We start from the raw sequence: 27490 nt of genomic DNA, 5'->3' as shown, positions 1-27490 counted from the left end.
ATTTTACATCTAAAACACGTCTTTACAATACATTTGGGTGAATATAAAAGGTCGTAAAAAAATTTTGAAATACAGGTGATGAATCCGCTAAATATCGTCTTAAGTCATTTCTATTAAACTAATCATACTTTTTATATTTTTAACGTTAAGTTCACATTATTTTACATCTAAAACACGTGTTTACAATACATTTGGGTGAATACAAAAAATAGAAAAAAAATTTGGGAAAAAATTGGGTAAAAAATGGTGATAATTCCGCTAAATATCGTTTAAAGTCATTTGTATTGAACTAATCATACTTTTTATATTTTTATCGTTAAGTTCAAATCATTTTACATCTAAAACACGTCTTTACAATACATTTGGGTGAATATAAAAGGTCGTAAAAAAATTTTGAAATACAGGTGATGAAACCGCTAAATATCGTCTTAAGTCATTTCTATTAAACTAATCATACTTTTTATATTTTTAACGTTAAGTTCACATTATTTTACATCTAAAACACGTGTTTACAATACATTTGGGTGAATACAAAAAATAGAAAAAAAATTTGGTAAAAAATGGTGATAATTCCGCTAAATATCGTTTAAAGTCATTTGTATTGAACTAATCATACTTTTTATATTTTTATCGTTAAGTTCACATTATTTTACATCTAAAACACGTATTTACAATACATTTGGGTGAATACAAAAAATAGAAAAAAAATTTGGGAAAAAATTTGGTAAAAAATGGTGATAATTCCGCTAAATATCGTTTAAAGTCATTTGTATTGAACTAATCATACTTTTTATATTTTTATCGTTAAGTTCACATTATTTTACATCTAAAACACGTCTTTACAATACATTTGGGTGAATATAAAAGGTCGTAAAAAAATTTTGAAATACAGGTGATGAATCCGCTAAATATCGTCTTAAGTCATTTCTATTAAACTAATCATACTTTTTATATTTTTAACGTTAAGTTCACATTATTTTACATCTAAAACACGTGTTTACAATACATTTGGGTGAATACAAAAAATAGAAAAAAAATTTGGTAAAAAATGGTGATAATTCCGCTAAATATCGTTTAAAGTCATTTGTATTGAACTAATCATACTTTTTATATTTTTATCGTTAAGTTCACATTATTTTACATCTAAAACACGTATTTACAATACATTTGGGTGAATACAAAAAAAAAAAAAAAAAAATTTGGGAAAAAATTTGGTAAAAAATGGTGATAATTCCGCTAAATATCGTTTAAAGTCATTTGTATTGAACTAATCATACTTTTTATATTTTTATCGTTAAGTTCACATTATATTACATCTAAAACACGTATTTACAATACATTTGGGTGAATACAAAAAATAGAAAAAAAATTTGGGAAAAAATTTGGTAAAAAATGGTGATAATTCCGCTAAATATCGTTTAAAGTCATTTGTATTGAACTAATCATACTTTTTATATTTTTATCGTTAAGTTCACATTATTTTACATCTAAAACACGTATTTACAATACATTTGGGTGAATACAAAAAATAGAAAAAAAATTTGGGAAAAAATTTGGTAAAAAATGGTGATAATTCCGCTAAATATCGTTTAAAGTCATTTGTATTGAACTAATCATACTTTTTATATTTTTATCGTTAAGTTCACATTATTTTACATCTAAAACACGTCTTTACAATACATTTGGGTGAATATAAAAGGTCGTAAAAAAATTTTGAAATACAGGTGATGAATCCGCTAAATATCGTCTTAAGTCATTTCTATTAAACTAATCATACTTTTTATATTTTTATCGTTAAGTTCACATTATTTTACATCTAAAACACGTGTTTACAATACATTTGGGTGAATACAAAAAATAGAAAAAAAATTTGGTAAAAAATGGTGATAATTCCGCTAAATATCGTTTAAAGTCATTTGTATTGAACTAATCATACTTTTTATATTTTTATCGTTAAGTTCACATTATTTTACATCTAAAACACGTATTTACAATACATTTGGGTGAATACAAAAAATAGAAAAAAAATTTGGGAAAAAATTTGGTAAAAAATGGTGATAATTCCGCTAAATATCGTTTAAAGTCATTTGTATTGAACTAATCATACTTTTTATATTTTTATCGTTAAGTTCACATTATTTTACATCGAAATCACGTCTTTACAATACATTTGGGTGAATATAAAAGGTCGTAAAAAAATTTTGAAATACAGGTGATGAATCCGCTAAATATCGTCTTAAGTCATTTCTATTAAACTAATCATACTTTTTATATTTTTAACGTTAAGTTCACATTATTTTACATCTAAAACACGTGTTTACAATACATTTGGGTGAATACAAAAAATAGAAAAAAAATTTGGTAAAAAATGGTGATAATTCCGCTAAATATCGTTTAAAGTCATTTGTATTGAACTAATCATACTTTTTATATTTTTATCGTTAAGTTCACATTATTTTACATCTAAAACACGTATTTACAATACATTTGGGTGAATACAAAAAATAGAAAAAAAAATTGGGAAAAAATTTGGTAAAAAATGGTGATAATTCCGCTAAATATCGTTTAAAGTCATTTGTATTGAACTAATCATACTTTTTATATTTTTATCGTTAAGTTCACATTATTTTACATCGAAATCACGTCTTTACAATACATTTGGGTGAATATAAAAGGTCGTAAAAAAATTTTGAAATACAGGTGATGAATCCGCTAAATATCGTCTTAAGTCATTTCTATTAAACTAATCATACTTTTTATATTTTTAACGTTAAGTTCACATTATTCTACATCTAAAACACGTGTTTACAATACATTTGGGTGAATACAAAAAATAGAAAAAAAAATTGGGAAAAAATTGGGTAAAAAATGGTGATAATTCCGCTAAATATCGTTTAAAGTCATTTGTATTGAACTAATCATACTTTTTATATTTTTATCGTTAAGTTCACATTATTTTACATCTAAAACACGTATTTACAATACATTTGGGTGAATACAAAAAATAGAAAAAAATTTGGGAAAAAATTGGGTAAAAAATGGTGATAATTCCGCTAAATATCGTTTAAAGTCATTTGTATTGAACTAATCATACTTTTTATATTTTTATCGTTAAGTTCACATTATTTTACATCTAAAACACGTATTTACAATACATTTGGGTGAATACAAAAAATAGAAAAAAAATTTGGGAAAAAATTTGGTAAAAAATGGTGATAATTCCGCTAAATATCGTTTAAAGTCATTTGTATTGAACTAATCATACTTTTTATATTTTTATCATTAAGTTCACATTATTTTACATCTAAAACACGTCTTTACAATACATTTGGGTGAATATAAAAGGTCGTAAAAAAATTTTGAAATACAGGTGATGAATCCGCTAAATATCGTCTTAAGTCATTTCTATTAAACTAATCATACTTTTTATATTTTTAACGTTAAGTTCACATTATTTTACATCTAAAACACGTGTTTACAATACATTTGGGTGAATACTAAAAATAGAAAAAAAATTTGGGAAAAAATTGGGTAAAAAATGGTGATAATTCCGCTAAATATCGTTTAAAGTCATTTGTATTGAACTAATCATACTTTTTATATTTTTATCGTTAAGTTCACATTATTTTACATCTAAAACACGTATTTACAATACATTTGGGTGAATACAAAAAAAAAAAAAAAAAATTTGGGAAAAAATTTGGTAAAAAATGGTGATAATTCCGCTAAATATCGTTTAAAGTCATTTGTATTGAACTAATCATACTTTTTATATTTTTATCGTTAAGTTCACATTATTTTACATCTAAAACACGTATTTACAATACATTTGGGTGAATACAAAAAATAGAAAAAAAATTTGGGAAAAAATTTGGTAAAAAATGGTGATAATTCCGCTAAATATCGTTTAAAGTCATTTGTATTGAACTAATCATACTTTTTATATTTTTATCGTTAAGTTCACATTATTTTACATCTAAAACACGTATTTACAATACATTTGGGTGAATACAAAAAATAGAAAAAAAATTTGGGAAAAAATTTGGTAAAAAATGGTGATAATTCCGCTAAATATCGTTTAAAGTCATTTGTATTGAACTAATCATACTTTTTATATTTTTATCGTTAAGTTCACATTATTTTACATCTAAAACACGTCTTTACAATACATTTGGGTGAATATAAAAGGTCGTAAAAAAATTTTGAAATACAGGTGATGAATCCGCTAAATATCGTCTTAAGTCATTTCTATTAAACTAATCATACTTTTTATATTTTTATCGTTAAGTTCACATTATTTTACATCTAAAACACGTGTTTACAATACATTTGGGTGAATACAAAAAATAGAAAAAAAATTTGGTAAAAAATGGTGATAATTCCGCTAAATATCGTTTAAAGTCATTTGTATTGAACTAATCATACTTTTTATATTTTTATCGTTAAGTTCACATTATTTTACATCTAAAACACGTATTTACAATACATTTGGGTGAATACAAAAAATAGAAAAAAAATTTGGGAAAAAATTTGGTAAAAATGGTGATAATTCCGCTAAATATCGTTTAAAGTCATTTGTATTGAACTAATCATACTTTTTATATTTTTATCGTTAAGTTCACATTATTTTACATCGAAATCACGTCTTTACAATACATTTGGGTGAATATAAAAGGTCGTAAAAAAATTTTGAAATACAGGTGATGAATCCGCTAAATATCGTCTTAAGTCATTTCTATTAAACTAATCATACTTTTTATATTTTTAACGTTAAGTTCACATTATTTTACATCTAAAACACGTGTTTACAATACATTTGGGTGAATACAAAAAATAGAAAAAAAATTTGGGAAAAAATTTGGTAAAAAATGGTGATAATTCCGCTAAATATCGTTTAAAGTCATTTGTATTGAACTAATCATACTTTTTATATTTTTATCGTTAAGTTCACATTATTTTACATCTAAAACACGTATTTACAATACATTTGGGTGAATACAAAAAATAGAAAAAAAAATTGGGAAAAAATTTGGTAAAAAATGGTGATAATTCCGCTAAATATCGTTTAAAGTCATTTGTATTGAACTAATCATACTTTTTATATTTTTATCGTTAAGTTCACATTATTTTACATCGAAATCACGTCTTTACAATACATTTGGGTGAATATAAAAGGTCGTAAAAAAATTTTGAAATACAGGTGATGAATCCGCTAAATATCGTCTTAAGTCATTTCTATTAAACTAATCATACTTTTTATATTTTTAACGTTAAGTTCACATTATTTTACATCTAAAACACGTGTTTACAATACATTTGGGTGAATACAAAAAATAGAAAAAAAAATTGGGAAAAAATTGGGTAAAAAATGGTGATAATTCCGCTAAATATCGTTTAAAGTCATTTGTATTGAACTAATCATACTTTTTATATTTTTATCGTTAAGTTCACATTATTTTACATCTAAAACACGTATTTACAATACATTTGGGTGAATACAAAAAATAGAAAAAAATTTGGGAAAAAATTGGGTAAAAAATGGTGATAATTCCGCTTAATATCGTTTAAAGTCATTTGTATTGAACTAATCATACTTTTTATATTTTTATCGTTAAGTTCACATTATTTTACATCTAAAACACGTATTTACAATACATTTGGTTGAATACAAAAAATAGAAAAAAAATTTGGGAAAAAATTTGGTAAAAAATGGTGATAATTCCGCTAAATATCGTTTAAAGTCATTTGTATTGAACTAATCATACTTTTTATATTTTTATCATTAAGTTCACATTATTTTACATCTAAAACACGTCTTTACAATACATTTGGTTGAATATAAAAGGTCGTAAAAAAATTTTGAAATACAGGTGATGAATCCGCTAAATATCGTCTTAAGTCATTTCTATTAAACTAATCATACTTTTTATATTTTTAACGTTAAGTTCACATTATTTTACATCTAAAACACGTGTTTACAATACATTTGGGTGAATACTAAAAATAGAAAAAAAATTTGGGAAAAAATTGGGTAAAAAATGGTGATAATTCCGCTAAATATCGTTTAAAGTCATTTGTATTGAACTAATCATACTTTTTATATTTTTATCGTTAAGTTCAAATCATTTTACATCTAAAACACGTCTTTACAATACATTTGGGTGAATATAAAAGGTCGTAAAAAAATTTTGAAATACAGGTGATGAAACCGCTAAATATCGTCTTAAGTCATTTCTATTAAACTAATCATACTTTTTATATTTTTAACGTTAAGTTCACATTATTTTACATCTAAAACACGTGTTTACAATACATTTGGGTGAATACAAAAAATAGAAAAAAAATTTGGTAAAAAATGGTGATAATTCCGCTAAATATCGTTTAAAGTCATTTGTATTGAACTAATCATACTTTTTATATTTTTATCGTTAAGTTCACATCATTTTACATCTAAAACACGTCTTTACAATACATTTGGGTGAATACAAAAAATAGAAAAAAAATTTGGGAAAAAATTGGGTAAAAAATGGTGATAATTCCGCTAAATATCGTTTAAAGTCATTTGTATTGAACTAATCATACTTTTTATATTTTTATCGTTAAGTTCACATTATTTTACATCTAAAACACGTCTTTACAATACATTTGGGTGAATATAAAAGGTCGTAAAAAAATTTTGAAATACAGGTGATGAATCCGCTAAATATCGTCTTAAGTCATTTCTATTAAACTAATCATACTTTTTATATTTTTAACGTTAAGTTCACATTATTTTACATCTAAAACACGTGTTTACAATACATTTGGGTGAATACAAAAAATAGAAAAAAAATTTGGTAAAAAATGGTGATAATTCCGCTAAATATCGTTTAAAGTCATTTGTATTGAACTAATCATACTTTTTATATTTTTATCGTTAAGTTCACATTATTTTACATCTAAAACACGTATTTACAATACATTTGGGTGAATACAAAAAATAAAAAATAAAATTTGGGAAAAAATTTGGTAAAAAATGGTGATAATTCCGCTAAATATCGTTTAAAGTCATTTGTATTGAACTAATCATACTTTTTATATTTTTATCATTAAGTTCACATTATTTTACATCTAAAACACGTCTTTACAATACATTTGGGTGAATATAAAAGGTCGTAAAAAAATTTTGAAATACAGGTGATGAATCCGCTAAATATCGTCTTAAGTCATTTCTATTAAACTAATCATACTTTTTATATTTTTAACGTTAAGTTCACATTATTTTACATCTAAAACACGTGTTTACAATACATTTGGGTGAATACAAAAAATAGAAAAAAAATTTGGGAAAAAATTGGGTAAAAAATGGTGATAATTCCGCTAAATATCGTTTAAAGTCATTTGTATTGAACTAATCATACTTTTTATATTTTTATCGTTAAGTTCAAATCATTTTACATCTAAAACACGTCTTTACAATACATTTGGGTGAATATAAAAGGTCGTAAAAAAATTTTGAAATACAGGTGATGAAACCGCTAAATATCGTCTTAAGTCATTTCTATTAAACTAATCATACTTTTTATATTTTTAACGTTTAGTTCACATTATTTTACATCTAAAACACGTGTTTACAATACATTTGGGTGAATACAAAAAATAGAAAAAAAATTTGGTAAAAAATGGTGATAATTCCGCTAAATATCGTTTAAAGTCATTTGTATTGAACTAATCATACTTTTTATATTTTTATCGTTAAGTTCAAATCATTTTACATCTAAAACACGTCTTTACAATACATTTGGGTGAATATAAAAGGTCGTAAAAAAATTTTGAAATACAGGTGATGAAACCGCTAAATATCGTCTTAAGTCATTTCTATTAAACTAATCATACTTTTTATATTTTTAACGTTAAGTTCACATTATTTTACATCTAAAACACGTGTTTACAATACATTTGGGTGAATACAAAAAATAGAAAAAAAATTTGGTAAAAAATGGTGATAATTCCGCTAAATATCGTTTAAAGTCATTTGTATTGAACTAATCATACTTTTTATATTTTTATCGTTAAGTTCACATCATTTTACATCTAAAACACGTCTTTACAATACATTTGGGTGAATACAAAAAATAGAAAAAAAATTTGGGAAAAAATTGGGTAAAAAATGGTGATAATTCCGCTAAATATCGTTTAAAGTCATTTGTATTGAACTAATCATACTTTTTATATTTTTATCGTTAAGTTCACATTATTTTACATCGAAAACACGTCTTTACAATACATTTGGGTGAATATAAAAGGTCGTAAAGAAATTTTGAAATACAGGTGATGAATCCGCTAAATATCGTCTTAAGTCATTTCTATTAAACTAATCATACTTTTTATATTTTTAACGTTAAGTTCACATTACTTTACATCTAAAACACGTATTTACAATACATTTGGGTGAATACAAAAAATAGAAAAAAAATTTGGGAAAAAATTGGGTAAAAAATGGTGATAATTCCGCTAAATATCGTTTAAAGTCATTTGTATTGAACTAATCATACTTTTTATATTTTTATCGTTAAGTTCACATTATTTTACATCGAAATCACGTCTTTACAATACATTTGGGTGAATACAAAAAATAGAAAAAAAATTTGGGAAAAAATTGGGTAAAAAATGGTGATAATTCCGCTAAATATCGTTTAAAGTCATTTGTATTGAACTAATCATACTTTTTATATTTTTATCGTTAAGTTCACATTATTTTACATCTAAAACACGTCTTTACAATACATTTGGGTGAATATAAAAGGTCGTAAAAAAATTTTGAAATACAGGTGATGAATCCGCTAAATATCGTCTTATGTCATTTCTATTAAACTAATCATACTTTTTATATTTTTAACGTTAAGTTCACATTATTTTACATCTAAAACACGTGTTTACAATACATTTGGGTGAATACAAAAAATAGAAAAAAAATTTGGTAAAAAATGGTGATAATTCCGCTAAATATCGTTTAAAGTCATTTGTATTGAACTAATCATACTTTTTATATTTTTATCGTTAAGTTCACATTATTTTACATCTAAAACACGTATTTACAATACATTTGGGTGAATACAAAAAATAAAAAATAAAATTTGGGAAAAAATTTGGTAAAAAATGGTGATAATTCCGCTAAATATCGTTTAAAGTCATTTGTATTGAACTAATCATACTTTTTATATTTTTATCGTTAAGTTCACATTATATTACATCTAAAACACGTATTTACAATACATTTGGGTGAATACAAAAAATAGAAAAAAAATTTGAGAAAAAATTTGGTAAAAAATGGTGATAATTCCGCTAAATATCGTTTAAAGTCATTTGTATTGAACTAATCATACTTTTTATATTTTTATCGTTAAGTTCACATTATTTTACATCTAAAACACGTATTTACAATACATTTGGGTGAATACAAAAAATAGAAAAAAATTTGGGAAAAAATTGGGTAAAAAATGGTGATAATTCCGCTAAATATCGTTTAAAGTCATTTGTATTGAACTAATCATACTTTTTATATTTTTATCGTTAAGTTCACATTATTTTACATCAAAATCACGTCTTTACAATACATTTGGGTGAATATAAAAGGTCGTAAAAAAATTTTGAAATACAGGTGATGAATCCCCTAAATATCGTCTTAAGTCATTTCTATTAAACTAATCATACTTTTTATATTTTTAACGTTAAGTTCACATTATTTTACATCTAAAACACGTGTTTACAATACATTTGGGTGAATACAAAAAATAGAAAAAAAAATTGGGAAAAAATTGGGTAAAAAATGGTGATAATTCCGCTAAATATCGTTTAAAGTCATTTGTATTGAACTAATCATACTTTTTATATTTTTATCGTTAAGTTCACATTATTTTACATCTAAAACACGTATTTACAATACATTTGGGTGAATACAAAAAATAGAAAAAAATTTGGGAAAAAATTGGGTAAAAAATGGTGATAATTCCGCTAAATATCGTTTAAAGTCATTTGTATTGAACTAATCATACTTTTTATATTTTTATCGTTAAGTTCACATTATTTTACATCTAAAACACGTATTTACAATACATTTGGGTGAATACAAAAAATAGAAAAAAAATTTGGGAAAAAATTTGGTAAAAAATGGTGATAATTCCGCTAAATATCGTTTAAAGTCATTTGTATTGAACTAATCATACTTTTTATATTTTTATCATTAAGTTCACATTATTTTACATCTAAAACACGTCTTTACAATACATTTGGGTGAATATAAAAGGTCGTAAAAAAATTTTGAAATACAGGTGATGAATCCGCTAAATATCGTCTTAAGTCATTTCTATTAAACTAATCATACTTTTTATATTTTTAACGTTAAGTTCACATTATTTTACATCTAAAACACGTGTTTACAATACATTTGGGTGAATACAAAAAATAGAAAAAAAATTTGGTAAAAAATGGTGATAATTCCGCTAAATATCGTTTAAAGTCATTTGTATTGAACTAATCATACTTTTTATATTTTTATCGTTAAGTTCACATCATTTTACATCTAAAACACGTCTTTACAATACATTTGGGTGAATACAAAAAATAGAAAAAAAATTTGGGAAAAAATTGGGTAAAAAATGGTGATAATTCCGCTAAATATCGTTTAAAGTCATTTGTATTGAACTAATCATACTTTTTATAATTTTATCGTTAAGTTCACATTATTTTACATCTAAAACACGTCTTTACAATACATTTGGGTGAATATAAAAGGTCGTAAAAAAATTTTGAAATACAGGTGATGAATCCGCTAAATATCGTCTTAAGTCATTTCTATTAAACTAATCATACTTTTTATATTTTTAACGTTAAGTTCACATTATTTTACATCTAAAACACGTGTTTACAATACATTTGGGTGAATACAAAAAATAGAAAAAAAATTTGGTAAAAAATGGTGATAATTCCGCTAAATATCGTTTAAAGTCATTTGTATTGAACTAATCATACTTTTTATATTTTTATCGTTAAGTTCACATTATTTTACATCTAAAACACGTATTTACAATACATTTGGGTGAATACAAAAAATAAAAAATAAAATTTGGGAAAAAATTTGGTAAAAAATGGTGATAATTCCGCTAAATATCGTTTAAAGTCATTTGTATTGAACTAATCATACTTTTTATATTTTTATCGTTAAGTTCACATTATATTACATCTAAAACACGTATTTACAATACATTTGGGTGAATACAAAAAATAGAAAAAAAATTTGAGAAAAAATTTGGTAAAAAATGGTGATAATTCCGCTAAATATCGTTTAAAGTCATTTGTATTGAACTAATCATACTTTTTATATTTTTATCGTTAAGTTCACATTATTTTACATCTAAAACACGTATTTACAATACATTTGGGTGAATACAAAAAATAGAAAAAAATTTGGGAAAAAATTGGGTAAAAAATGGTGATAATTCCGCTAAATATCGTTTAAAGTCATTTGTATTGAACTAATCATACTTTTTATATTTTTATCGTTAAGTTCACATTATTTTACATCAAAATCACGTCTTTACAATACATTTGGGTGAATATAAAAGGTCGTAAAAAAATTTTGAAATACAGGTGATGAATCCGCTAAATATCGTCTTAAGTCATTTCTATTAAACTAATCATACTTTTTATATTTTTAACGTTAAGTTCACATTATTTTACATCTAAAACACGTGTTTACAATACATTTGGGTGAATACAAAAAATAGAAAAAAAAATTGGGAAAAAATTGGGTAAAAAATGGTGATAATTCCGCTAAATATCGTTTAAAGTCATTTGTATTGAACTAATCATACTTTTTATATTTTTATCGTTAAGTTCACATTATTTTACATCTAAAACACGTATTTACAATACATTTGGGTGAATACAAAAAATAGAAAAAAATTTGGGAAAAAATTGGGTAAAAAATGGTGATAATTCCGCTAAATATCGTTTAAAGTCATTTGTATTGAACTAATCATACTTTTTATATTTTTATCGTTAAGTTCACATTATTTTACATCTAAAACACGTATTTACAATACATTTGGGTGAATACAAAAAATAGAAAAAAAATTTGGGAAAAAATTTGGTAAAAAATGGTGATAATTCCGCTAAATATCGTTTAAAGTCATTTGTATTGAACTAATCATACTTTTTATATTTTTATCATTAAGTTCACATTATTTTACATCTAAAACACGTCTTTACAATACATTTGGGTGAATATAAAAGGTCGTAAAAAAATTTTGAAATACAGGTGATGAATCCGCTAAATATCGTCTTAAGTCATTTCTATTAAACTAATCATACTTTTTATATTTTTAACGTTAAGTTCACATTATTTTACATCTAAAACACGTGTTTACAATACATTTGGGTGAATACAAAAAATAGAAAAAAAATTTGGTAAAAAATGGTGATAATTCCGCTAAATATCGTTTAAAGTCATTTGTATTGAACTAATCATACTTTTTATATTTTTATCGTTAAGTTCACATCATTTTACATCTAAAACACGTCTTTACAATACATTTGGGTGAATACAAAAAATAGAAAAAAAATTTGGGAAAAAATTGGGTAAAAAATGGTGATAATTCCGCTAAATATCGTTTAAAGTCATTTGTATTGAACTAATCATACTTTTTATATTTTTATCGTTAAGTTCACATTATTTTACATCTAAAACACGTCTTTACAATACATTTGGGTGAATATAAAAGGTCGTAAAAAAATTTTGAAATACAGGTGATGAATCCGCTAAATATCGTCTTAAGTCATTTCTATTAAACTAATCATACTTTTTATATTTTTAACGTTAAGTTCACATTATTTTACATCTAAAACACGTGTTTACAATACATTTGGGTGAATACAAAAAATAGAAAAAAAATTTGGTAAAAAATGGTGATAATTCCGCTAAATATCGTTTAAAGTCATTTGTATTGAACTAATCATACTTTTTATATTTTTATCGTTAAGTTCACATTATTTTACATCTAAAACACGTATTTACAATACATTTGGGTGAATACAAAAAATAAAAAATAAAATTTGGAAAAAAATTTGGTAAAAAATGGTGATAATTCCGCTAAATATCGTTTAAAGTCATTTGTATTGAACTAATCATACTTTTTATATTTTTATCGTTAAGTTCACATTATATTACATCTAAAACACGTATTTACAATACATTTGGGTGAATACAAAAAATAGAAAAAAAATTTGAGAAAAAATTTGGTAAAAAATGGTGATAATTCCGCTAAATATCGTTTAAAGTCATTTGTATTGAACTAATCATTTTTTTTATATTTTTATCGTTAAGTTCACATTATTTTACATCTAAAACACGTATTTACAATACATTTGGGTGAATACAAAAAATAGAAAAAAATTTGGGAAAAAATTGGGTAAAAAATGGTGATAATTCCGCTAAATATCGTTTAAAGTCATTTGTATTGAACTAATCATACTTTTTATATTTTTATCGTTAAGTTCACATTATTTTACATCTAAAACACGTATTTACAATACATTTGGGTGAATACAAAAAATAGAAAAAAAATTTGGGAAAAAATTTGGTAAAAAATGGTGATAATTCCGCTAAATATCGTTTAAAGTCATTTGTATTGAACTAATCATACTTTTTATATTTTTATCGTTAAGTTCACATTATTTTACATCTAAAACACGTCTTTACAATACATTTGGGTGAATATAAAAGGTCGTAAAAAAATTTTGAAATACAGGTGATGAATCCGCTAAATATCGTCTTAAGTCATTTCTATTAAACTAATCATACTTTTTATATTTTTAACGTCAAGTTCACATTATTTTACATCTAAAACACGTGTTTACAATACATTTGGGTGAATACAAAAAATAGAAAAAAAATTTGGGAAAAAATTGGGTAAAAAATGGTGATAATTCCGCTAAATATCGTTTAAAGTCATTTGTATTGAACTAATCATACTTTTTATATTTTTATCGTTAAGTTCAAATCATTTTACATCTAAAACACGTCTTTACAATACATTTGGGTGAATATAAAAGGTCGTAAAAAAATTTTGAAATACAGGTGATGAAACCGCTAAATATCGTCTTAAGTCATTTCTATTAAACTAATCATACTTTTTATATTTTTAACGTTAAGTTCACATTATTTTACATCTAAAACACGTGTTTACAATACATTTGGGTGAATACAAAAAATAGAAAAAAAATTTGGTAAAAAATGGTGATAATTCCGCTAAATATCGTTTAAAGTCATTTGTATTGAACTAATCATACTTTTTATATTTTTATCGTTAAGTTCACATCATTTTACATCTAAAACACGTCTTTACAATACATTTGGGTGAATACAAAAAATAGAAAAAAAATTTGGGAAAAAATTGGGTAAAAAATGGTGATAATTCCGCTAAATATCGTTTAAAGTCATTTGTATTGAACTAATCATACTTTTTATATTTTTATCGTTAAGTTCACATTATTTTACATCTAAAACACGTCTTTACAATACATTTGGGTGAATATAAAAGGTCGTAAAAAAATTTTGAAATACAGGTGATGAATCCGCTAAATATCGTCTTAAGTCATTTCTATTAAACTAATCATACTTTTTATATTTTTAACGTTAAGTTCACATTATTTTACATCTAAAACACGTGTTTACAATACATTTGGGTGAATACAAAAAATAGAAAAAAAATTTGGTAAAAAATGGTGATAATTCCGCTAAATATCGTTTAAAGTCATTTGTATTGAACTAATCATACTTTTTATATTTTTATCGTTAAGTTCACATTATTTTACATCTAAAACACGTATTTACAATACATTTTGGTGAATACAAAAAATAAAAAATAAAATTTGGGAAAAAATTTGGTAAAAAATGGTGATAATTCCGCTAAATATCGTTTAAAGTCATTTGTATTGAACTAATCATACTTTTTATATTTTTATCGTTAAGTTCACATTATATTACATCTAAAACAAGTATTTACAATACATTTGGGTGAATACAAAAAATAGAAAAAAAATTTGAGAAAAAATTTGGTAAAAAATGGTGATAATTCCGCTAAATATCGTTTAAAGTCATTTGTATTGAACTAATCATACTTTTTATATTTTTATCGTTAAGTTCACATTATTTTACATCTAAAACACGTATTTACAATACATTTGGGTGAATACAAAAAATAGAAAAAAAATTTGGGAAAAAATTTGGTAAAAAATGGTGATAATTCCGCTAAATATCGTTTAAAGTCATTTGTATTGAACTAATCATACTTTTTATATTTTTATCGTTAAGTTCACATTATTTTACATCGAAATCACGTCTTTACAATACATTTGGGTGAATATAAAAGGTCGTAAAAAAATTTTGAAATACAGGTGATGAATCCGCTAAATATCGTCTTAAGTCATTTCTATTAAACTAATCATACTTTTTATATTTTTAACGTTAAGTTCACATTATTTTACATCTAAAACACGTGTTTACAATACATTTGGGTGAATACAAAAAATAGAAAAAAAATTTGGTAAAAAATGGTGATAATTCCGCTAAATATCGTTTAAAGTCATTTGTATTGAACTAATCATACTTTTTATATTTTTATCGTTAAGTTCACATTATTTTACATCTAAAACACGTATTTACAATACATTTGGGTGAATACAAAAAATAGAAAAAAAAATTGGGAAAAAATTTGGTAAAAAATGGTGATAATTCCGCTAAATATCGTTTAAAGTCATTTGTATTGAACTAATCATACTTTTTATATTTTTATCGTTAAGTTCACATTATTTTACATCGAAATCACGTCTTTACAATACATTTGGGTGAATATAAAAGGTCGTAAAAAAATTTTGAAATACAGGTGATGAATCCGCTAAATATCGTCTTAAGTCATTTCTATTAAACTAATCATACTTTTTATATTTTTAACGTTAAGTTCACATTATTTTACATCTAAAACACGTGTTTACAATACATTTGGGTGAATACAAAAAATAGAAAAAAAAATTGGGAAAAAATTGGGTAAAAAATGGTGATAATTCCGCTAAATATCGTTTAAAGTCATTTGTATTGAACTAATCATACTTTTTATATTTTTATCGTTAAGTTCACATCATTTTACATCTAAAACACGTCTTTACAATACATTTGGGTGAATATAAAAGGTCGTAAAAAAATTTTGAAATACAGGTGATGAAACCGCTAAATATCGTCTTAAGTCATTTCTATTAAACTAATCATACTTTTTATATTTTTAACGTTAAGTTCACATTATTTTACATCTAAAACACGTGTTTACAATACATTTGGGTGAATACAAAAAATAGAAAAAAAATTTGGTAAAAAATGGTGATAATTCCGCTAAATATCGTTTAAAGTCATTTGTATTGAACTAATCATACTTTTTATATTTTTAACGTTAAGTTCACATTATTTTACATCTAAAACACGTGTTTACAATACATTTGGGTGAATACAAAAAATAGAAAAAAAATTTGGGAAAAAATTGGGTAAAAAATGGTGATAATTCCGCTAAATATCGTTTAAAGTCATTTGTATTGAACTAATCATACTTTTTATATTTTTAACGTTAAGTTCACATTATTTTACATCTAAAACACATGTTTACAATACATTTGGGTGAATACAAAAAATAGAAAAAAAATTTGGGAAAAAATGGTGATAATTCCGCTATATATCGTTTAAAGTCATTTGTATTGAACTAATCATACTTTTTATATTTTTATCGTTAAGTTCACATTATTTTACATCTAAAACACGTATTTACAATACATTTGGGTGAATACAAAAAATAAAAAAAAAAATTTGGGAAAAAATTTGGTAAAAAATGGTGATAATTCCGCTAAATATCGTTTAAAGTCATTTGTATTGAACTAATCATACTTTTTATATTTTTATCGTTAAGTTCACATTATATTACATCTAAAACACGTATTTACAATACATTTGGGTGAATACAAAAAATAGAAAAAAAATTTGGGAAAAAATTTGGTAAAAAATGGTGATAATTCCGCTAAATATCGTTTAAAGTCATTTGTATTGAACTAATCATACTTTTTATATTTTTATCGTTAAGTTCACATTATTTTACATCTAAAACACGTATTTACAATACATTTGGGTGAATACAAAAAATAGAAAAAAAATTTGGGAAAAAATTTGGTAAAAAATGGTGATAATTCCGCTAAATATCGTTTAAAGTCATTTGTATTGAACTAATCATACTTTTTATATTTTTATCGTTAAGTTCACATTATTTTACATCTAAAACACGTATTTACAATACATTTGGGTGAATACAAAAAATAGAAAAAAAATTTGGGAAAAAATTTGGTAAAAAATGGTGATAATTCCGCTAAATATCGTTTAAAGTCATTTGTATTGAACTAATCATACTTTTTATATTTTTATCGTTAAGTTCACATTATTTTACATCTAAAACACGTCTTTACAATACATTTGGGTGAATATAAAAGGTCGTAAAAAAATTTTGAAATACAGGTGATGAATCCGCTAAATATCGTCTTAAGTCATTTCTATTAAACTAATCATACTTTTTATATTTTTATCGTTAAGTTCACATTATTTTACATCTAAAACACGTGTTTACAATACATTTGGGTGAATACAAAAAATAGAAAAAAAATTTGGTAAAAAATGGTGATAATTCCGCTAAATATCGTTTAAAGTCATTTGTATTGAACTAATCATACTTTTTATATTTTTATCGTTAAGTTCACATTATTTTACATCTAAAACACGTATTTACAATACATTTGGGTGAATACAAAAAATAGAAAAAAAATTTGGGAAAAAATTTGGTAAAAAATGGTGATAATTCCGCTAAATATCGTTTAAAGTCATTTGTATTGAACTAATCATACTTTTTATATTTTCATCGTTAAGTTCACATTATTTTACATCGAAATCACGTCTTTACAATACATTTGGGTGAATATAAAAGGTCGTAAAAAAATTTTGAATTACAGGTGATGAATCCGCTAAATATCGTCTTAAGTCATTTCTATTAAACTAATCATACTTTTTATATTTTTAACGTTAAGTTCACATTATTTTACATCTAAAACACGTGTTTACAATACATTTGGGTGAATACAAAAAATAGAAAAAAAATTTGGTAAAAAATGGTGATAATTCCGCTAAATATCGTTTAAAGTCATTTGTATTGAACTAATCATACTTTTTATATTTTTATCGTTAAGTTCACATTATTTTACATCTAAAACACGTATTTACAATACATTTGGGTGAATACAAAAAATAGAAAAAAAAATTGGGAAAAAATTTGGTAAAAAATGTTGATAATTCCGCTAAATATCGTTTAAAGTCATTTGTATTGAACTAATCATACTTTTTATATTTTTATCGTTAAGTTCACATCATTTTACATCTAAAACACGTCTTTACAATACATTTGGGTGAATATAAAAGGTCGTAAAAAAATTTTGAAATACAGGTGATGAAACCGCTAAATATCGTCTTAAGTCATTTCTATTAAACTAATCATACTTTTTATATTTTAAACGTTAAGTTCACATTATTTTACATCTAAAACACGTGTTTACAATACATTTGGGTGAATACAAAAAATAGAAAAAAAATTTGGGAAAAAATTTGGTAAAAAATGGTGATAATTCCGCTAAATATCGTTTAAAGTCATTTGTATTGAACTAATCATACTTTTTATATTTTTATCGTTAAGTTCACATTATTTTACATCTAAAACACGTATTTACAATACATTTGGGTGAATACAAAAAATAGAAAAAAAATTTGGGAAAAAATTTGGTAAAAAATGGTGATAATTCCGCTAAATATCGTTTAAAGTCATTTGTATTGAACTAATCATACTTTTTATATTTTTATCGTTAAGTTCACATTATTTTACATCTAAAACACGTCTTTACAATACATTTGGGTGAATATAAAAGGTCGTAAAAAAATTTTGAAATACAGGTGATGAAACCGCTAAATATCGTCTTAAGTCATTTCTATTAAACTAATCATACTTTTTATATTTTTATCGTTAAGTTCACATTATTTTACATCTAAAACACGTGTTTACAATACATTTGGGTGAATACAAAAAATAGAAAAAAAATTTGGTAAAAAATGGTGATAATTCCGCTAAATATCGTTTAAAGTCATTTGTATTGAACTAATCATACTTTTTATATTTTTATCGTTAAGTTCACATTATTTTACATCTAAAACACGTATTTACAATACATTTGGGTGAATACAAAAAATAGAAAAAAAATTTGGGAAAAAATTTGGTAAAAAATGGTGATAATTCCGCTAAATATCGTTTAAAGTCATTTGTATTGAACTAATCATACTTTTTATATTTTTATCGTTAAGTTCACATTATTTTACATCGAAATCACGTCTTTACAATACATTTGGGTGAATATAAAAGGTCGTAAAAAAATTTTGAAATACAGGTGATGAATCCGCTAAATATCGTCTTAAGTCATTTCTATTAAACTAATCATACTTTTTATATTTTTAACGTTAAGTTCACATTATTTTACATCTAAAACACGTGTTTACAATACATTTGGGTGAATACAAAAAATAGAAAAAAAATTTGGTAAAAAATGGTGATAATTCCGCTAAATATCGTTTAAAGTCATTTGTATTGAACTAATCATACTTTTTATATTTTTATCGTTAAGTTCACATTATTTTACATCTAAAACACGTATTTACAATACATTTGGGTGAATACAAAAAATAGAAAAAAAAATTGGGAAAAAATTTGGTAAAAAATGGTGATAATTCCGCTAAATATCGTTTAAAGTCATTTGTATTGAACTAATCATACTTTTTATATTTTTATCGTTAAGTTCACATTATTTTACATCGAAATCACGTCTTTACAATACATTTGGGTGAATATAAAAGGTCGTAAAAAAATTTTGAAATACAGGTGATGAATCCGCTAAATATCGTCTTAAGTCATTTCTATTAAACTAATCATACTTTTTATATTTTTAACGTTAAGTTCACATTATTTTACATCTAAAACACGTGTTTACAATACATTTGGGTGAATACAAAAAATAGAAAAAAAAATTGGGAAAAAATTGGGTAAAAAATGGTGATAATTCCGCTAAATATCGTTTAAAGTCATTTGTATTGAACTAATCATACTTTTTATATTTTTATCGTTAAGTTCACATCATTTTACATCTAAAACACGTCTTTACAATACATTTGGGTGAATATAAAAGGTCGTAAAAAAATTTTGAAATACAGGTGATGAAACCGCTAAATATCGTCTTAAGTCATTTCTATTAAACTAATCATACTTTTTATATTTTTAACGTTAAGTTCACATTATTTTACATCTAAAACACGTGTTTACAATACATTTGGGTGAATACAAAAAATAGAAAAAAAATTTGGTAAAAAATGGTGATAATTCCGCTAAATATCGTTTAAAGTCATTTGTATTGAACTAATCATACTTTTTATATTTTTATCGTTAAGTTCACATTATTTTACATCTAAAACACGTATTTACAATACATTTGGGTGAATACAAAAAATAGAAAAATATTTGGGAAAAAATTGGGTAAAAAATGGTGATAATTCCGCTAAATATCGTTTAAAGTCATTTGTAGTGAACTAATCATACTTTTTATATTTTTATCGTTAAGTTCACATTATTTTACATCTAAAACACGTATTTACAATACATTTGGGTGAATACAAAAAATAGAAAAAAAATTTGGGAAAAAATTTGGTAAAAAATGGTGATAATTCCGCTAAATATCGTTTAAAGTCATTTGTATTGAACTAATCATACTTTTTATATTTTTATCGTTAAGTTCACATTATTTTACATCTAAAACACGTCTTTACAATACATTTGGGTGAATATAAAAGGTCGTAAAAAAATTTTGAAATACAGGTGATGAATCCGCTAAATATCGTCTTAAGTCATTTCTATTAAACTAATCATACTTTTTATATTTTTAACGTTAAGTTCACATTATTTTACATCTAAAACACGTGTTTACAATACATTTGGGTGAATACAAAAAATAGAAAAAAATTTGGGAAAAAATTGGGTAAAAAATGGTGATAATTCCGCTAAATATCGTTTAAAGTCATTTGTATTGAACTAATCATACTTTTTATATTTTTATCGTTAAGTTCAAATCATTTTACATCTAAAACACGTCTTTACAATACATTTGGGTGAATATAAAAGGTCGTAAAAAAATTTTGAAATACAGGTGATGAAACCGCTAAATATCGTCTTAAGTCATTTCTATTAAACTAATCATACTTTTTATATTTTTAACGTTAAGTTCACATTATTTTACATCTAAAACACGTGTTTACAATACATTTGGGTGAATACAAAAAATAGAAAAAAAATTTGGTAAAAAATGGTGATAATTCCGCTAAATATCGTTTAAAGTCATTTGTATTGAACTAATCATACTTTTTATATTTTTAACGTTAAGTTCACATTATTTTACATCTAAAACACGTGTTTACAATACATTTGGGTGAATACAAAAAATAGAAAAAAAATTTGGGAAAAAATTGGGTAAAAAATGGTGATAATTCCGCTAAATATTGTTTAAAGTCATTTGTATTGAACTAATCATACTTTTTATATTTTTAACGTTAAGTTCACATTATTTTACATCTAAAACACATGTTTACAATACATTTGGGTGAATACAAAAAATAGAAAAAAAATTTGGGAAAAAATTGGGTAAAAAATTGTGATAATTCCGCTAAATATCGTTTAAAGTCATTTGTATTGAACTAATCATACTTTTTATATTTTTATCGTTAAGTTCACATTATTTTACATCTAAAACACGTATTTACAATACATTTGGGTGAATACAAAAAATAGAAAAAAAATTTGGGAAAAAATTTGGTAAAAAATGGTGATAATTCCGCTAAATATCGTTTAAAGTCATTTGTATTGAACTAATCATACTTTTTATATTTTTATCGTTAAGTTCACATAATTTTACATCTAAAACACGTCTTTACAATACATTTGGGTGAATATAAAAGGTCGTAAAAAAATATTGAAATACAGGTGATGAATCCGCTAAATATCGTCTTAAGTCATTTCTATTAAACTAATCATACTTTTTATATTTTTAACGTTAAGTTCACATTATTTTACATCTAAAACACGTATTTACAATACATTTGGGTGAATACAAAAAATAGAAAAAAAATTTGGGAAAAAATTTGGTAAAAAATGGTGATAATTCCGCTAAATATCGTTTAAAGTCATTTGTATTGAACTAATCATACTTTTTATATTTTTATCGTTAAGTTCACATTATTTTACATCTAAAACACGTCTTTACAATACATTTGGGTGAATATAAAAGGTCGTAAAAAAATTTTGAAATACAGGTGATGAATCCGCTAAATATCGTCTTAAGTCATTTCTATTAAACTAATCATACTTTTTATATTTTTAACGTTAAGTTCACATTATTTTACATCTAAAACACGTGTTTACAATACATTTGGGTGAATACAAAAAATAGAAAAAAAATTTGGGAAAAAATTGGGTAAAAAATGGTGATAATTCCGCTAAATATCGTTTAAAGTCATTTGTATTGAACTAATCATACTTTTTATATTTTTATCGTTAAGTTCACATCATTTTACATCTAAAACACGTCTTTACAATACATTTGGGTCAATATAAAAGGTCGTAAAAAAATTTTGAAATACAGGTGATGAAACCGCTAAATATCGTCTTAAGTCATTTCTATTAAACTAATCATACTTTTTATATTTTTAACGTTAAGTTCACATTATTTTACATCTAAAACACGTATTTACAATACATTTGGGTGAATACAAAAAATAGAAAAAAAATTTGGGAAAAAATTTGGTAAAAAATGGTGATAATTCCGCTAAATATCGTTTAAAGTCATTTGTATTGAACTAATCATACTTTTTATATTTTTATCGTTAAGTTCACATTATATTACATCTAAAACACGTATTTACAATACATTTGGGTGAATACAAAAAATAGAAAAAAAATTTGGGAAAAAATTGGGTAAAAAATGGTGATAATTCCGCTAAATATCGTTTAAAGTCATTTGTATTGAACTAATCATACTTTTTATATTTTTATCGTTAAGTTCACATTATTTTACATCTAATACACGTCTTTACAATACATTTGGGTGAATATAAAAGGTCGTAAAAAAATTTTGAAATACAGGTGATGAATCCGCTAAATATCGTCTTAAGTCATTTCTATTAAACTAATCATACTTTTTATATTTTTAACGTTAAGTTCACATTATTTTACATCTAAAACACGTGTTTACAATACATTTGGGTGAATACAAAAAATAGAAAAAAAATTTGGTAAAAAATGGTGATAATTCCGCTAAATATCGTTTAAAGTCATTTGTATTGAACTAATCATACCTTTTATATTTTTATCGTTAAGTTCACATTATTTTACATCTAAAACACGTATTTACAATACATTTGGGTGAATACAAAAAATAGAAAAAAAATTTGGTAAAAAATGGTGATAATTCCGCTAAATATCGTTTAAAGTCATTTGTATTGAACTAATCATACTTTTTATATTTTTATCGTTAAGTTCACATTATTTTACATCTAAAACACGTCTTTACAATACATTTGGGTGAATATAAAAGGTCGTAAAAAAATTTTGAAATACAGGTGATGAATCCGCTAAATATCGTCTTAAGTCATTTCTATTAAACTAATCATACTTTTTATATTTTTAACGTTAAGTTCACATTATTTTACATCTAAAACACGTGTTTACAATACATTTGGGTGAATACAAAAAATAGAAAAAAAATTTGGTAAAAAATGGTGATAATTCCGCTAAATATCGTTTAAAGTCATTTGTATTGAACTAATCATACTTTTTATATTTTGATCGTTAAGTTCACATTATTTTACATCTAAAACAAGTATTTACAATACATTTGGGTGAACACAAAAAATAGAAAAAAAATTTGGGAAAAAATTTGGTAAAAAATGGTGATAATTCCGCTAAATATCGTTTAAAGTCATTTGTATTGAACTAATCATACTTTTTATATTTTTATCGTTAAGTTCACATTATTTTACATCTAAAACACGTCTTTACAATACATTTGGGTGAATATAAATGGTCGTAAAAAAATTTTGAAATACAGGTGATGAATCCGCTAAATATCGTCTTAAGTCATTTCTATTAAACTAATCATACTTTTTATATTTTTAACGTTAAGTTCACATTATTTTACATCTAAAACACGTCTTTACAATACATTTGGGTGAATATAAAAGGTCGTAAAAAAATTTTGAAATACGGGTTATGAATCCGCTAAATATCGTCTTAAGTCATTTCTATTAAACTAATCATACTTTTTATATTTTTAACGTTAAGTTCACATTATTTTACATCTAAAACACGTGTTTACAATACATTTGGGTGAATACAAAAAATAGAAAAAAAATTTGGGAAAAAATTGGGTAAAAAATGGTGATAATTCCGCTAAATATCGTTTAAAGTCATTTGTATTGAACTAATCATACTTTTTATATTTTTATCGTTAAGTTCACATCATTTTAAATCTAAAACACGTCTTTACAATACATTTGGGTGAATATAAAAGGTCGTAAAAAAATTTTGAAATACAGGTGATGAAACCGCTAAATATCGTCTTAAGTCATTTCTATTAAACTAATCATACTTTTTATATTTTTAACGTTAAGTTCACATTATTTTACATCTAAAACACGTGTTTACAATACATTTGGGTGAATACAAAAAATAGAAAAAAAATTTGGTAAAAAATGGTGATAATTCCGCTAAATATCGTTTAAAGTCATTTGTATTGAACTAATCATACTTTTTATATTTTTATCGTTAAGTTCACATTATTTTACATCTAAAACACGTATTTACAATACATTTGGGTGAATAAAAAAAATAGAAAAAAAATTTGGGAAAAAATTGGGTAAAAAATGGTGATAATTCCGCTAAATATCGTTTAAAGTCATTTGTATTGAACTAATCATACTTTTTATATTTTTATCCTTAAGTTCACATTATTTTACATCTAAAACACGTCTTTACAATACATTTGGGTGAATATAAAATGTCGTAAAAAAATTTTGAAATACAGGTGATGAATCCGCTAAATATCGTCTTAAGTCATTTCTATTAAACTAATCATACTTTTTATATTTTTAACGTTAAGTTCACATTATTTTACATCTAAAACACGTGTTTACAATACATTTGGGTGAATAAAAAAAATAGAAAAAAAATTTGGTAAAAAATGGTGATAATTCCGCTAAATATCGTTTAAAGTCATTTGTATTGAACTAATCATACTTTTTATATTTTGATCGTTAAGTTCACATTATTTTACATCTAAAACAAGTATTTACAATACATTTGGGTGAATACAAAAAATAGAAAAAAAATTTGGGAAAAAATTTGGTAAAAAATGGTGATAATTCCGCTAAATATCGTTTAAAGTCATTTGTATTGAACTAATCATACTTTTTATATTTTTATCGTTAAGTTCACATTATTTTACATCTAAAACACGTCTTTACAATACATTTGGGTGAATATAAATGGTCGTAAAAAAATTTTGAAATACAGGTGATGAATCCGCTAAATATCGTCTTAAGTCATTTCTATTAAACTAATCATACTTTTTATATTTTTAACGTTAAGTTCACATTATTTTACATCTAAAACACGTCTTTACAATACATTTGGGTGAATATAAAAGGTCGTAAAAAAATTTTGAAATACGGGTTATGAATCCGCTAAATATCGTCTTAATTCATTTCTATTAAACTAATCATACTTTTTATATTTTTAACGTTAAGTTCACATTATTTTACATCTAAAACACGTGTTTACAATACATTTGGGTGAATACAAAAAATAGAAAAAAAATTGGGTAAAAAATGGTGATAATTCCGCTAAATATCGTTTAAAGTCATTTGTATTGAACTAATCATACTTTTTATATTTTTATCGTTAAGTTCACATTATTTTACATCTAAAACAAGTATTTACAATACATTTGGGTGAATACAAAAAATAGAAAAAAAATTTGGGAAAAAATTTGGTAAAAAATGGTGATAATTCCGCTAAATATCGTTTAAAGTCATTTGTATTGAACTAATCATACTTTTTATATTTTTATCGTTAAGTTCACATTATTTTACATCTAAAACACGTCTTTACAATACGTTTGGGTGAATATAAAAGGTCGTAAAAAAATTTTGAAATACAGGTGATGAATCCGCTAAATATCGTCTTAAGTCATTTCTATTAAACTAATCATACTTTTTATATTTTTAACGTTAAGTTCACATTATTTTACATCTAAAACACGTGTTTACAATACATTTGGGTGAATACAAAAAATAGAATAAAAATTGGGTAAAAAATGGTGATAATTCCGCTAAATATCGTTTAAAGTCATTTGTATTGAACTAATCATACTTTTTATATTTTTAACGTTAAGTTCACATAATTTTACATCTAAAACCCGTCTTTACAATACATTTGAGTGAATACAAAAAATAGAAAAAAAATTTGAGAAAAAATTTGGTAAAAAATGGTGATAATTCCGCTAAATATCGTTTAAAGTCATTTGTATTGAACTAATCATACTTTTTATATTTTTATCGTAAAGTTCACATTATTTTACATCTAAAACACGTCTTTACAATACATTTGGGTGAATATAAAAGGTCGTAAAAAAATTTTGAAATACAGGTGATGAATCCGCTAAATATCGTCTTAAGTCATTTCTATTAAACTAATCATACTTTTTATATTTTTAACGTTAAGTTCACATTATTTTACATCTAAAACACGTGTTTACAATAGATTTGGGTGAATACAAAAAATAGAAAAAAAATTTGGGAAAAAATTTGGTAAAAAATGGTGATAATTCCGCTAAATATCGTTTAAAGTCATTTTTATTGAACTAATCATACTTTTTATATTTTTATCGTTAAGTTCACATTATTTTACATCTAAAACACGTCTTTACAATACATTTGGGTGAATATAAAAGGTCGTAAAAAAATTTTGAAATACGGGTTATGAATCCGCTAAATATCGTCTTAAGTCATTTCTATTAAACTAATCATACTTTTTATATTTTTAACGTTAAGTTCACATTATTTTACATCTAAAACACGTGTTTACAATACATTTGGGTGAATACAATAAAATAGAAAAAAAATTTGGGAAAAAATTGGGTAAAAAATGGTGATAATTCCGCTAAATATCGTTTAAAGTCATTTGTATTGAACTAATCATACTTTTTATATTTTTATCGTTAAGTTCACATTATTTTA

The sequence above is a fragment of the Diuraphis noxia genome, unplaced genomic scaffold (genome assembly GCF_037042655.1).
Source record: "Diuraphis noxia isolate RWA-SAM2 unplaced genomic scaffold, SU_Dnox_SAM2 contig0003, whole genome shotgun sequence".
In the NCBI taxonomy this organism is placed as follows: domain Eukaryota; kingdom Metazoa; phylum Arthropoda; class Insecta; order Hemiptera; family Aphididae; genus Diuraphis; species Diuraphis noxia.
The sequence above is the reverse complement of the archived record's forward strand: the minus strand, read 5'-3'. Positions refer to the sequence as shown.